The sequence below is a fragment of the Aricia agestis genome, chromosome 2 (assembly GCF_905147365.1).
Source record: "Aricia agestis chromosome 2, ilAriAges1.1, whole genome shotgun sequence".
NCBI classification, from domain to species: Eukaryota; Metazoa; Arthropoda; class Insecta; order Lepidoptera; family Lycaenidae; genus Aricia; species Aricia agestis.
In genome coordinates, this window is record NC_056407.1 from 5,392,757 (window position 1) to 5,402,825 (window position 10,069).

The window sequence follows — 10,069 nt, forward strand, 5'->3', positions numbered from 1 at the left end:
AAAATATAGACATATTTTTGCAAGAGTACACGTTTTTTTGAAAATGCCCTGTAAACGGATCTTACAAGTGGTTTTTTTTGTGCGTAATGCGAATGCTTGCATACCTTTAATTTGTTGATATTTTCGATTGCATCTTTTTTTTGGTTTTGGATTAAAAAAATAAAAACCTAAAAATGAAAATTATTTTATTGTAGGTAAAATATCGACACGGCGGATCAGGAAAAAATCTTGAAATATACCTTATTTAATAGGCTTTCAGGTGGAATACAAAATTTTATTTATTACGTAAAAAATTTGGAGATATGGATGATTCTACAAAAATTGGGTAACTCGCTGTCACCAGTCAATATATATTAAATCACATTCTATTTTAAAGATTTTATACTTAATTTTATAAGTATGTAATCTCTTTTAATTGGTCACTCAATTTCAGATACGTAATTTAATTAGAAATTGTATAAAATTAAAAGAGTATGCTCAAAACGTCAGTACTTTGGCCTGTCACAAACCCAAAAACGTTCAATCAAGAGACTGTTCATCGGATTCTACGATTAATTTCAGACAACTTGATATATACTTACAATCTTTAATGTACGTAATAATGAATGTCAGGACTTTCATAATGTAAAAATATTTACAATGTATTTAATTTTATTTAAAGAGAGGAAACTTTGTCATAGGTTTCATTCGTCAGTCCTTTGTGTAACTTTCAAATGCGAAAATTTTCACCAAAAAACACGTATACATGGTCAAATAACTATTAATTTTGTTTAGTTGGTAATATTGTCAGCTAAGAACTGTAGCATTTCTTTGCCACTATTACAGTATGAGTGCTAGCTCGTCGGATATGACATAATCTTGCGCAGGGCCAGTCAAAAAGTCAGTATTGTGGGTAAGTCGTTAATTCCTATACTGACGAGGGTGACACAGTACCGATATATACAGGCATGGGTATGGACTGACGAGGGTGACACAGTACCGATATATATATGGCAGTCAAATTCAGAAAAATCGTTTTTTTTTTTATGAAATAAGGGGGCAAACGAGCAAACGGGTCACCTGATGGAAAGCAACTTCCGTCGCCCATGGACACTCGCAGCATCAGAAGAGCTGCAAGTGCGTTGCCGACCTTTTAAGAGGGAATAGGGTAATAGGGGAGGGTAGGGAAGGGAAGGGAAGGGAATAGTTGAGGGTAGGGAAGGGAATAGGGTAGAGGTTAGGGGATTGGGCCTCCGGTAAACTCACTCACTCGGCGAAACACAGCGCAAGCGCTGTTTCACGCCGGTTTTCTGTGAGAACGTGGTATTTATCCGGTCGAGCCGGCCCATTCGTGCCGAAGCATGGCTCTCCCACGTTTGAATTTTAAAAACTATTCTAAAAAATGACTGTCCCGATTTGCAACAATATATTCATTATATTACCCATCTTTTAAACCCAAAGATGTCTAAAGGGGTTTGGGTAATATTGGCGTCATTATCAAATTTCGCGGCCACTCACCAAACCGGCATATTATGAAAGACCATATCAAGGGGAGTAAACTTTGTTATGGGGGACATATAGCTAAACTATATCGGAGCCGAGATATTAGGCATTTTAAGTTCGTATTTTCAACTAAAAGTAAATTCAATCATAACATGAATACTCAGGAAAATAAAAAACAAAAATGGCATTATTTATTAGCTTAAAGCCTTCCTCGATATATGGGCTATCCAACATAAAAATAATTTTTCAAATTCAAGAGATCAAGATCAAGTTCCTGAGATTAGCACTTTCAAACACACAAACACTTCAACTTCATAATATTAGTATACAGGGTATAACAAAACTAAGTGATAATACTTTAGGGTGTGTACTGTGTATGATTCTCGTGTATAGAGTTTAGAGTAAAAGTAGTAGCGCTGAAAGAGAACTTTTTTTCACTTTTGTATGGGGAAACTCTTTACGCCAGGGTGCTTGCCCATACAAATCACAAAAAAAATGTCTTTCAGCGCTGCTTCTTTCACAGTGAACTCTATAGAGTACCTAACCTTGTATACAAGGGACACATAATATAAGTATACTCTAACTAAAGTAATTATCACTTAGTTTGGTTACAACCTGTAGATATACAGGGTGTAACAAAAATAAGTGATAATACTTTAGGGTGTGTACTGTGTACGTGTTCCTTGTAGAGAGTTTTCTCTGTGAAAGTAGCAGCGCTGAAAGACCAAAAATTTTTTTTTCACTTTCGTTTTTTTTTATGATAGAAGGGGGCAAACGAGCAAACGGGTCACCCGATGGAAAGCAACTTCCGTCGCCCATGGACACTCGCAGCATCAGAAGAGCTGCAGGTGCGTTGCCGGCCTTTTAAGAGGGAATAGGGTAATAGGGGAGGGTAGGGATGGGAAGGGAAGGGAATAGGGGAGGATAGGGAAGGGAATTGGGCCTCCGGTAAACTCACTCACTCGGCGAAACACAGCGCAAGCGCTGTTTCACGCCGGTTTTCTGTGAGAACGTGGTATTTCTTCGGTCAAGCCGGCCCATTCGTCCGAAGCATGGCTCTCCCACGTATAAACTTTGTATGGGGAAACGCTCGGGCCCTTGTCCATACAAAAGTGAAAAAAAATCGTCTTTCAGCGCTGCTACTTTCACAGTGAACTCTCTATAAGGAACACGTACAGTGTACACACCCTAAAGTATTATCACTTATTTTTGTTACACACTGGTAGATACAAGTACAATTCATTAATTCATCATTTATTTCTATTTTTAGTTATTCGTAAATTTTAGAAGAATGATACTACTACTACGCGCCGTCATTTAATGAGTTTTTTTAACTATTTATTTTTCTTTTGCAAAATAATGCAAATCCATTTTTTCTCGAATTTCTTAAAGAGGGCTTTTGATGTTTTTATATTTTTAGTGTAAGTAAATAGTTTAGTTAATATTCTATAAAACATTTCTGCAGCTCCACGTGTATGAGCTGGGAAGGAGTTTAAAAGCTAGACTAAAAATTCTGCCGAAAGGTGGCGTCCGGCGTCATAACTCATACTGCACTATGGTGAAAATTCGCTAAATAGTGGAAATAATCGACATTATATTATGGGAACAATACCCTAGACTCTAGAGTCATTTTACCTACAACACATTAATTCACAAGAGCAATAATTATAATTGCCTAATAAGTAATATTGCATCCGGCCCTTTGAAAACCACTGTCTAGTGAAATATAGTCTCAAGTCTGGCTATATTTTAGTCGGACCAGAGTTAATTAAACCCAGTGTGAAAATATGTATGAAAAATTATTAATATATTTGACGCGGACGAAGTCGTGGGCAATAGCTAGTGAGAAATATATATCCAACAGATTAATAAACCCTTTCTATACCTGTTTGTTAAGGATAGCTCCATAAAGTAACTTTAATTACTATTGATTTTGTGAACATAAGGCGCAAAAATAAATATACTAAAAAAGTCGTATCTCAGCTCCGATATTACTTAGAATAATTTTTATTACTAATATATGTTTCTCTAATGTAGTGCTACAAAATAGTATTGGTTTAATCCCTGGCCGCTGGAAAAAAAAATGACGCCACAGGTCCATACAAAGTTACTCAATGCCCTTTACTATAAAAACTACAGTAAACAAAATAACCCTAAAAGTTACCCAATTTTTGTAGAACCACCCATATATAGATTTTTCGCTTCCGGGCCGCAAAAAATCGCTAAACTTTGGTAGCTCGTAGAATAAAAACTATTGCGAATTGACACGCGGGTGTTCTACTCTCGCATTCATAATACTAATGCCCATCCAAAATTGAAGAAAAAATAAAATTTCCGATTTTTCGTCTCCTCCGTACACTGTGCATCGGTATGACGGGCTGTAAGCCACACCCGAGAAGTATGGCATTACGCTACCGCCTACTTATATTTTTTTTCGACTATCTGAAAATACAAGCATTTTTGTGGAACAAATCGTTCGTCACTCGTTTTTTATCTGACACGTTCGAATAAGGCGGGGATTAATCTCAATCCAAAACGATAACCTTGCACACAACTAAAGACCAAGCGTATACGCATCGCAATAAGATTCATTTTAGCTTAGCATAAAACTGTAGTTACTCGAGCGGATCTTCTCTATTTTTCGTGTTTTTTTTAATATCTTTGGAAATAAACATTAAGAAACAAAATTGTTCGGTTAAGGACATTTTATTATAGATTTACTAACAATTTATTCAAATAAAATGTATAATTATTATCCTAGTTAATACTTATATTTCTATGAAATAGATTTTTATCGGAGGTGAGTTTGTAAATTAATTACAGCCAAAGTATTACGTTTTATTAAAATATTTATGGTTTAAGGTATTTTAAATATTGTGCTTTAAATCTCATATTTTTTAACACTTCGTTATTATATTGGAACTAGGTAAACCGGGAGTCACGGAATAACAAATTGGGGTTTATCCTCGCCTTAACGCCCACGCGTTTGGGCTGCCAATGCAAGCGCTATGGCCATCATTTTCCTTTTTGTCTTTATGTAATTATACCCCTGTAAAACCGCCAGCCTGGTACAAATGACCAAGATTTTTGTGTCATCATCTCCAGGCCTATGTATGTATATCTATACTAATATTATAATTCTGCAGAGTTTGTTAGTTTGTTTGTTTGAACGCGCTAATCTCAGGAACTACTGGTCCGATTTGAAAAATTCTTTTAGTGTTAGATAGCCCATTTATCGAGGAAGGCTATAGGCTATATTTTATCACGCTAAGACTAATAGAAATGAAGAAATAGAGGAAAATGTAGAGAAAACGGGGGAAATTATTTGAAAGGGCTTATTTGAACGCGCTAATCTCAGGAACTACTGGTCCGATTTGAAAAATTCTTTCAGTGTTAGATAGCCCATTTATCGAGGAAGGCTATAGGCTATATTTTATCACGCTAAGACTAATAGAAATGAAGAAATAGAGGAAAATGTAGAGAAAACGGGGGAAATTATTTGAAAGGGCTTATTTGAACGCGCTAATCTCAGGAACTACTGGTCCGATTTGAAAAATTCTTTCAGTGTTAGATAGCCCATTGATCGAGGAAGGTTATAGGCTATATTTTATTACGCTAAGACTAATAAGAGCGAAAAAATAAAGGAAAGTGTGGAAAAAACGGGGGAAATTATTTGAAAGGGCTTATTTGAACGCGCTAATCTCAGGAACTACTAGTCCGATTTGAAAAATTCTTTCAGTGTTAGATAGCCTATTTATTGAGGAAGGCCATAGGTTATATTTTTTTATTCTACGACTAATAGGAGCGATGAAATAGAGGAAAATGTGGAAAAAACGGGGGAAATTATATGAAATTGCTTATTATCTTAAGATTCTTAAGAACTACTGGAGCAATTTTTATGTTATTTGGCAAACATGAAGAATAGACCACGTTAAGGGACATAGGCTATTTTTTGCGGAAAAATGTACGGTCGCGTGAAATTCCTAAATTACGCAAGCGAAGCCGCGCGGAACGCGGAAAAATAAAATCGTAGGAAAGTCAATGCTGTACATTGAATATTTTTGTACAATAAATAATACTTGGGACGTGATCTACTATACTAACGCGGACGAAGTCGCGGGCAACAGCTAGTTGTATATATATGTCGCAGCCGACTGGTTTAAATAGCCGTTCAATCAAACAGCTAGCCCTTTGACTGAACAACGCCATTCAATCACACGGCTATACGTCGTTTAGCCGACTTGTTGACTACAACGTTCAACACTACAGCTAGACGACGCTTAGCCAACTGGTTTTTTTTTTTTGTTTTGGCTTTTCTGAAAACTTGACTAATTAGTAATTACACATTGAGGTTTTGGCAAGCGCAATAACATTATGTGTTCTCCCTTTTTTCCTCCTAAACAGGAAAACTTTATAAAAATGTGATTGTGCTGTAATAACAGCAAACATGGAATGATGGAAAGGCCGAATATGTTATATATCAAAATATGTCAATAATTGACCTCTCTGACCACGTGATTACAAGAAATGCCTAAAAAAAGGATATTTTATTTCATTTTGCCTCCTAAATATTAACCCTTAATTCACTTCCTGAGTCCCAGGGACTCGCATCAAAATTTTAAACAGCCTTAATTTAAAAGTCTTAGCAGCTAGTTTCCCCCACGTCTCAGTACTTTCATGTAGTGACGCGGGCGACATGGTGCCGAGAGGATGAGTGCGTACGCCGTACATACCATATTTGGTGAGTTATGACGCCGAGTGAGTCCCAGGGACTCATACTAGTGAATTGCGTTATGATAATTTTTATAAGTTAAAGTTTTCAAATTTAGTATAATATAGGGGGTTTCGGGGGCGAGAATTATTCATAGTTGCCGAAGAATTACAAAACTAAAATACTAGTTACAAGATGTACTCCCATAAAATAGCACTAGCACTGAGTCCACTTATGGGGGATTAGCATAACAACATTAGAAAAGGGAGAGAATGGACATACTGACAGATTTTAGTTACAAAATGGCAGATTACCTTTGTCAATCTCTCATTTTGTCTATTCTTCCGTAGAAAGAAACCATTTCTATGCCAGTACCCTAGCATGACCACAGTGGTTATAAAAAAATCATTAATCATCAAAAAATAATTATCAACACCAAAAAGTAATCATCGTTTTGGTCTACATAGTAAAATATACCTTTCTGGAAAAGTGCGTCTAAAACTTCTTATAAGCTATATAAAACAATAAGAACTAACACATGAGCATTTTAATGTATTTAATATTTATTATTAAAATGCACTAAAAACAAAAAATAAATCCATTTCCATAAAAATAATCTCCCATTTTGTCACTAAAATCTGTCAGTATGTTCATTCTCTTCCTTTCTAATGTTGTAGGGCTACAGCAGCTGTAGTATGTACACTCCAATTCCTATAGTAAAAATATTTACATTTTACATACAAAATTTTACATATCCATTATACTTTTCGAAGAAGACAAAAACAGCACATACATAAACAGCATATGACATATTTTAACTGGCAAAAGTCTAGACAAAAATACAACATAAAAATATATATAGGTATAGCTACAATATATTAGAGCAGTTTTTAGGGTTCCATGCCCAAAGAGTAAAAATGGGACCCTATTACTAAGACTTCGTTGTCTGTCCGTCTGTCTGTCTCCAGGCTGTATCTCTAGAACCTTAGAAGTAGAAAATGTCAGAAGTAGCTATAGCAGCTAGACTTCTGAAATTTTCACAGATTGTGTTACATATCTGTTGCCGCTATAACAAGAAATACTGAAAACAAAATAAATCTGTTAGCGCTATAACAACAAATACTGAAAACAAAATAAATCTGTTGCCGCTATAACAACAAATACTGAAAACAAAATAAATCTGTTACCGCTATAACAACAAATACTGAAAACAAAATAAATCTGTTGCCGCTATAACAACAAATACTGAAAACAAAATAAAATTAATATTTAAGGGGGGCTCCCATACAACAAACACAATTTTGAGCCTATTTTTGCTCTGTATCAGTACGCAAACCTTCGTGCGCGAGTCCGACTCGCACTTGACTGATTTTTGACAATATTTAAAAGTAAAATTATGGACCATTGGTACAAATGGATAGTTTATAAATGCAAAGCAAAGCGCATATCAAATGCCTTAATTCTAAAATCACACTTGTTATAAAAGATATAATTTGTTTTAAAGGTTGTACCAAAGGAACAAGGCATATACTTGAAATAGGCAATTAATAATCCGTAATCACTAATCAGTAACAAGGTAAAAATTATTTTATGCCGACATAAACACTAATTTGGTCTGAGCTTCCTTTTTGAAATAGACTTGTAAAGACTTTATACAAACAACAATGCTGTTGGTACAAATTTTCAGAACAATATTTATTGTAATACGCAGAAAGATTTTTAAGTTGAAGCCGCATGGTTTCAATTTACTGTATTATATTATGAACCAGGTAATAAATATAGACGTGTTATTAGCCAACTGACACCGCTAGAGCGCGACCCGGTATCCAAATAAAGACAAATGTGACATGAACACTTCATATTTTTACACTGACCTGTATTTACAAACATCCACTTCGGCAGAATTTTGAGGTAAATCCATTCAATTCTTTATTCATCCAATAACACTTACAAAACAGTACAATTTTTCTCACACAATGTTTTAAGTTTTGTTACGATTTTTTTTCGCAGCACTCACAAAAATCTTTCCACCGTCGGCGAGCCTACAGGCGATTTCATAGACGAAATACCACAGATTATACAAAAAACAGTATTACCTTATCTATGGTATTGCCAACAGTATTAAGCCTCTCGCAGACAGCGCGATATTATCGGTCGATAATAGAACTTCGCGAATCGCGATTCCTTGCACGCAGCTGCGATTTTATCGTCCGATATTTCTTACGGCCCGGCCGCACCTGTGTCTATCGTCCGAAGCTTCGTGCTATGCGACGTAACACGCAGATTGTCCAATGGTATCGGTTTTATCGCAAAGCATGCGGCCGCGGTATTATGAGAGAGCGCCACGCCCATAAAGTTAATATACCTAGCGGAATAGAGAAACAAAGGCCTGAGCAAGAGAGATGCCACTATCAGTAACACTGCGTGGTAAAAAGAGACGTGTGATACATGACAGCAACAATCTTTTTTTGACGTCCAGTCGGCACGAGCCGCATATTGACAATTTAATCTCATAGAATTCATGTTCAATGATGCTTGTGTAAGTGTATACGTATTACGTACTCATATTTTTCACACAGATGAAAACCAATTTCGGTTTTGTTTGACAGCTCGAGATTGTTGCTCTATTCTGCTAAGTGCTAGGTATATTAAATTAGGCCCCTCGAGACGATCAAATGGTTTGATTCAAACCTAACGTGTTTGATGCTGCAACCGTTTGATGTCAGTTTGAACGGTTTGTCAAACAGTGATGCCAGATTGGGGAGAATCCCCCCAAATTTGGGGGTTTTTTTTAGGTGATGGGGGGAAAATTGGGGGGAACAATTTTTTGGGGGGATTGTTGGAGGAAAAAAATCTGGGAACAGACGGCGAAATCTAAGTACTATGGTCCCGTTTTTACCCTTTGGTTACGATTTACGGAACCATAAAAATGATCAAGGAGCTCGCGAAGATGCTGATTCTGTAAATATTGGACGCTATTGCAGAAATGGTGTACGTTCATCGTATCCATTTGTGAAATTCCCATTCATAATGAACAATTTATATTTTTTTAATTTTAATTTTAACAATCTTAACTAGATGGCGTAAGGATAGACACTTCTAGATTTTCTATTAGTTCCTCACCGATCTGAAATTATCTACAGGTTGGCATCACTGACTACATATGGGTTGTGTTTCCAAAAAATATCAGTGTACTGTCAAGTGTGACACAAATCAAAATATCTTAAACCTAAGCGATCATTGGCCTAAGCGATTAGGACATTACACTGGTAATAGTTTAGGAACACGCTGACATAATAAAAACTTGTCAAAATGAAACTTGACAACTGTTTTGGCGGTCATGTCACTTTCAAACTTCTACTTTTTATTGTTGGTGTGGTTTTTATTATTTTTTCCCAAATTGTGGTTTTTGGGTTTTTGATATTCATTATTGGTAAAATATTAGCCATTAAATATCCATTATCTTGCACAAGTGCAGGTAAGATGTTGTCAAAACCAAAATGTATAATTCCTGTGACATTTGGTGTGAATATCGGTAAATAGGGCTATTTCTTCCGTGAATTTTAGCTAAAACATCGTTATAATAGCTCTATTATCCTATTCATTGGAATATTATTGCGTCTTTTTCAAGTTAAAATGTATCAAGTTTTACATTCTTTTGCCCAGTTTTGTAGCAATTATTTATTTATTTTATTTTATTCGGAACACTTACAGCTTGCAGAAAATACAGTAAGAGTACAATTATAATAGAAAACATAAAGCCAATTATAAAGTTTTCGCAAGTAAAGGTAAGACGTAAAGTATAACATAAGCTATGAGTCAAGTGACTCGACATGAAAAGTATAGGTAAACAAATTAAGAAACAACAGTGAATTT

General features: G+C 35.6%; 1 protein-coding gene across 2 annotated transcripts in view; it reads right to left on the minus strand.

Annotated features, from left to right (window-relative positions):
- Positions 1–8,243, minus strand: part of LOC121739858 (zinc transporter foi) — a 46,935-nt gene extending 38,692 nt beyond the window's left edge. For both annotated transcript variants that reach the window (XM_042132444.1, XM_042132446.1), the window contains exon 1: positions 8,068–8,243. The gene's annotated coding sequence lies outside the window, so the exon portion shown is untranslated. The remainder of the gene's footprint in view (positions 1–8,067) is intronic.
- Between the last annotated feature and the right edge of the window lie 1,826 nt (positions 8,244–10,069).